The sequence below is a fragment of the Lathyrus oleraceus genome, chromosome 4 (assembly GCF_024323335.1).
Source record: "Lathyrus oleraceus cultivar Zhongwan6 chromosome 4, CAAS_Psat_ZW6_1.0, whole genome shotgun sequence".
Classification (NCBI taxonomy): Eukaryota; Viridiplantae; Streptophyta; class Magnoliopsida; order Fabales; family Fabaceae; genus Lathyrus; species Lathyrus oleraceus.
Genome location: NC_066582.1, coordinates 323,281,321 through 323,286,389, shown reverse-complemented (window position 1 = coordinate 323,286,389; position 5,069 = coordinate 323,281,321). Strand labels below are relative to the sequence as shown.

The window sequence follows — 5,069 nt, the reverse complement described above, 5'->3', positions numbered from 1 at the left end:
TGCGGATATGGTATAGGTCGTTTATATGGCGGGGGTGGTACATAAGTTTTATCTTTAGGTTCTCCTCCTTTTTCTCGACCTTCCTGGTTTTCAGGTTCCTCTGGTTCCTTTACTTCGTCCGTGGGTTTGGTACATTCCTTAGAAGTTTTGGGTTCACTCAATCTAGGGTTTGGTGGCTCATCATAAGCGTTCCCACTTCGTAGGGTAATGGCATTGGCTTGTCCTCTTGGATTTTGTTGAGGTTGTCCAGGGAATTGTCCGCCAGGTGTAGTCTGAGGGGCTTGGTTTAAAGCTACCTGAGAGATCTGGGTTTCAAGCATCTTAGTATGAGTAACTATTTGGTCAACCTTGGTTCCTAACTGAGTAATCAATTCGTTAACATGAATGTTTTGGTTCATGAACTCCTTGTTTTGTTGGGTTTGAGCGGTGATAAAATTTTCCATAATTTTCTCAAGGCTCGGCTTTGATGGTACAGGTTGCATAGGTTGATTTGATATAGGGGCTTGATAACTAGGTCTTGGAGGTGCATTATTTTGGATAGGGTTATTGTTTTTATAGGAGAAGTTCGGGTGATTCCTCCATCCAGGGTTATAGGGATTCGAGTATGGGTTCCCTTGGGTGTAGTTCACTTGCTCAGAGTGGGTTTCGTTTAATAGACTGCATTCTGCAGATTGGTGTCCTTTGGTTCCACATATCTCACAATCCGACGAAACTGCGGCTACAGTATTCGGGTTTATGCACATATGCTCGACTTTGAGGGCTAATGCGTCCATTTTAGCTTGCATCATGTCTATAGAGCTTAGTTCATGCACTCCTCCTTGGGCTTCCTTCTTCTCTACTGTCGCTCGTTCGACTCCCCATGATTGATGGTTTTGAGCCATATCTTCGATGAGGGCACTAGCTTCAGGATAAGATTTGTTCATCAGCGCACCGCCTGCGGCAGCGTCGATGGTCATCTTTGTGTTATAGTGAAGTCCATTATAGAAGGTTTGAATGATTAACCAATTTTCTAAACCATGATGTGGGAATGCTCGTAACAACTCTTTATATCTCTCCCAAGCTTCGAACAATGATTCTCCTTGGTTTTGGGTAAATCTAGTTATATGGTTTTGAAGAACGACGGTCTTACTCGGGGGAAAATATCTAGCAAGAAAAACTCTTCTAAGGTTATCCCAAGTCGTAATGGAATTGGGTGGAAGGGAATCTAACCATGATAAGGCTTTATCTCTGAGGGAAAAAGGAAATAATCTTAAACGTATTGCCTCAGGAGAAGCTCCATTGGTTTTAAAAGTGTCTGCTAATTGAAGAAATATTTTTAAATGTTGGTTTGGGTTCTCAGTAGCGAGACCTGCGAATTGTCTCTGTTGCACTAGTTGCAACAGGGATGGTTTAAGTTCAAAATTATTAGCTGGGATGGTTGGGTTTACTATACTAGAACTAGGTTCTTCATTAGATGGTTGAGCGAAATCCTTAAGAGGTCTTTGGTTTTGATCTTCGGTCATAGCTCTCTTAATTCTATGAAAGAATAAACATGCGCGAGCGTAACGTTCAGGTTCCGCCAGAGGGTATACTAAGCTTAAACTTCCGGTGCTGCGAGTTCTTCGCATTGACGGTGGGAAATAGCCTAAGTCTAAATGATATAACAACAGGGAAATGAAATTTGACGAAATTGGTCCCCGGCAACGGCGCCAAAAACTTGATGCGGTGTTTCGCAAGTATACGAACGCGTCAAAGTAATATAAAAGATTATCGAATCCACAGAGACCAAGTGTCAATCTATCGTTATCTATTGTTATGGTGTTTATCAAAGGCAATCAAAATAGGTGTTTTTGGAGTGTGCAATGAAAAGTAAAGTGTTGAAATAAAATTTAATTAATAAAGACAGGGTAGAATGTAATTCACGTAATCAATTAATAATCCAAGTACTTGCTAATAGGGCTACTTATGGGCAGTGTTTCCTACTTTGAAAAGAACTAATTTAACAGGAATTGTCGCTTTTGCGTATTTAGAACCGAGTTGTACTCCCTAATCAAACCCTCTTATTGTCACTTATAAAAAGGCGCGCATTGCGTTAGAGTAGTAAACCTATTTTTAAGAAATATAGTATCTTGACTAAGTTGAAAAGTATTATAACTTGGATTTCTTTACCAAAAGAGGTTCTCACGAACCAGACTCTAAACTTATAAACGCGTCCGAAAATAGTTTTAAAATCTGTTTTCTTCTTAAGTTAAAAACTCCTAATGAACTAAACAAAGCGCTTTCGCTGTTTTTAAAATAGTTAAAAACAATTAAGTTTAAAAAGACGTTGGACGGCTTTTGATCTCACCCAACAGAAATTAAGTGCGGGAAAACTTAAGTTGAAACTTAAAATAGCCCTTAAGTGTTTCTACGAACAATTGTACGGATTATTTGTTCAATTACGATCCTTACATTCTAACCTTATAGATTTAGTTAGACATGGTAAAGTAAAAGTGCATTAAAATAAATAAAAGTAGTGCGAGTGCGGAAAGTAAATAAAAGTAGTGCGAGTGCGGAAAATAAATAATTTAAAGCGAGTGCGAAAAATAAATAATTTAAAGCGAGTGCGAGGAAATAAATAAAGTAAAGCGAGTGCGAGGAAATAAATAAAGTAAAGCGAGTGCGAGGAAATAAATAAAGTAAAGCGAGTGCGGAAAATAAATAAGATAAAGACAAGTAATAAAAACCTGCTCCAATCGGAGGGTTGAATAAATTGCAAAGCGGAAATGAAAATGGCGGCAGGATTAACTTCCTTCCAAAATGCTCCAAACTCGATTACAGACTCTATCACAGACTTGATTACACAATTGTGATAACACTCCAATGCGAAGCGATTACCACTTTATAATACTGAATATATGCCTAAGTGAAACAAAGTTGCTCTGAGTTTGCCTCTGCTCTAAGTTTGGATGATTGTAAAAGTGATTTCGAGTTTCTATTTATAAGCAAGTAAAAAGATGGAAATGACAAGGATGCCCTTCAACTTGAAAAATGGGAGGGAAAACTTTTCCTCTTGTGGCGCCCGCCACAAGGCTATGGCACCCGCCACAAGGCCAATCTGAGGCGCCTTAGTGGAAGTAGTGGGGAACGTCGCAGTTGAGGGAAGTTGAGCTTGGACACGTCATGGCAGGGTCTATGGCGCCAGCCATGGGGTAGGCCACAAGTACAAAATGCTGAATTTTAGGGTTTTTAGCTCTTTTTCAATCCTTTTCTCGATCGGGACTCCGATTAAAGTAAAAACCTGAAAACAAAGGAAAACATAGCAATAACACAAAAAAATAACAATAAAACAACTAGAATGCATGTGAAATCAGAGTAAAAAATACGGTAAATTTCAGTGTTATCACCTGTTGGGACACCTCCTCCTATAGGGAATGCTTCTAGGCCTTTTGTGACGAATTTCACCATGCCTCTGTTTGGTAGGGAACAACCATTTGGAATGCCAACTTCGGTAATGGAAAATTTACATAATTCGCCGGTATTGTATTCTGATTCTATGGCCAATATGTCTTCACCATTACAAGGGTCAGGATATGGCGGAAACATGAGTAAACTAAACCAACTACCACTTTACATGCCGGCAATAACAAATAACTCTGGGCAAGTAATTAGACAACAAATGGACGAGAGTAATCATGATATGGTCCAAATGTTGACACAACAAATGGGGGCGGTGTTTAATCCTCTAATACAAAACACCACCCAAACAAACTAATTGTTGGCAGCACAAATGACGCGCATTGCTGACTTTTTTGGGGTCCCTCAAAATCGACACAGAGAACAAGTGGTTCAGGACCCAGTGGTGGCAGTCCAAGAAGAGCCTACAATAAATCAAATTCCTTTAGATAATCCCCAGGCAAACGTCAGAAACTAAGAGGACGTAGTCGAACAGCCTCGTGTCGAAATTCCTATTCCATAAGAGCCTAGAAGGATAGTAATCCAGAGAGGCCAAGACGCCGATGCTGTGTTGCAACAGCGAATCCGGTATAATAACTTGCATGTCGAAAACAATTTAGCGGCCATGGTCGAAACGATAATGGCACAAAATGGGGTAAACGTAGGATTACAAAGGCCCAGTTACGCTTCCCCACTGTCGGAATATATTCTGCAAGAAGAATTGCCCCCAAGATGGAAAGTTCCTAAGTTCACCAAATTCTCAGGGGATACTAGTGAATCCACCATAGAACATGTAGCACGTTATCTGATTGAAGCAGGAGAGATAGCCCGTAATGAAAATTTGAAAATAAAATACTTTCCTAGTTCCTTGACGAAAAACGCGTTTACTTGGTTTACATCCTTGCCTGCAAACTCAGTGTATACGTGGACCCAATTAGAGAGGTTATTCCATGAAGAATTTTACATGGGACAAACCAAAATAAGTCTGAAGGAATTAGCCAGTGTTAAAAGAAAATACTCAGAACCAATAGATGATTATTTAAATAGGTTCAGGTTGCTAAAGGCTAGGTGTTTCACTCAGGTGCTAGAACATGAATTAGTCGAAATGGCCGCAGGGGGTCTAGATTATTCTATAAGAAAGAAATTAGACACTCAGTATTTAAGGGATATGGCGCAATTAGCAGATAGGGTGAGACAAGTCGAAAGGTTAAGGGATGAAAAATTTAGAGCAAATAAAAATAAGAAAGAAAAAGTGGCCTATGTAGGGGTATGTCAAGATGATGAATACGACGAAAACGAACCAAGTAACTTCGACGAACAAGATATTGACTTAGCAGAACTGAAGCAAGGCTCACCATATTCGTGTAAAGTACTAACTCCGTCGAACGGAAATTCAGTCGAAACCAATGATAAGTTTCCTAAAAGAACTTATACGTTCAACATCACCAAATGTGACGAGATTTTTGACTTATTGGTTAAAGATGGTCAATTAATAAAACCACCAGGCGCTAAAGAACCGCCTGTGGAACAACAGAAAAAGAGAGGTTTTTGTAAATACCATAACTTTCTGGGCCATAAAACGTCTCGTTGTTTCCTTTTCAGGGATCTCGTTCAAAATGCTATCCGTGACGGAAGGCTGAAGTTTGGTGATAAGC

At 39.7% G+C, this 5,069-nt stretch overlaps 1 non-coding gene across 1 annotated transcript; it reads left to right on the top strand.

The window, feature by feature from the left end:
- The first annotated feature begins 1,011 nt into the window (after positions 1–1,011).
- Positions 1,012–1,118, top strand: LOC127077432 (small nucleolar RNA R71). Its single transcript, XR_007787244.1, has one exon. It is a non-coding gene; the product is annotated as a small nucleolar RNA R71 (small nucleolar RNA).
- The last annotated feature ends 3,951 nt before the right edge of the window (positions 1,119–5,069 follow it).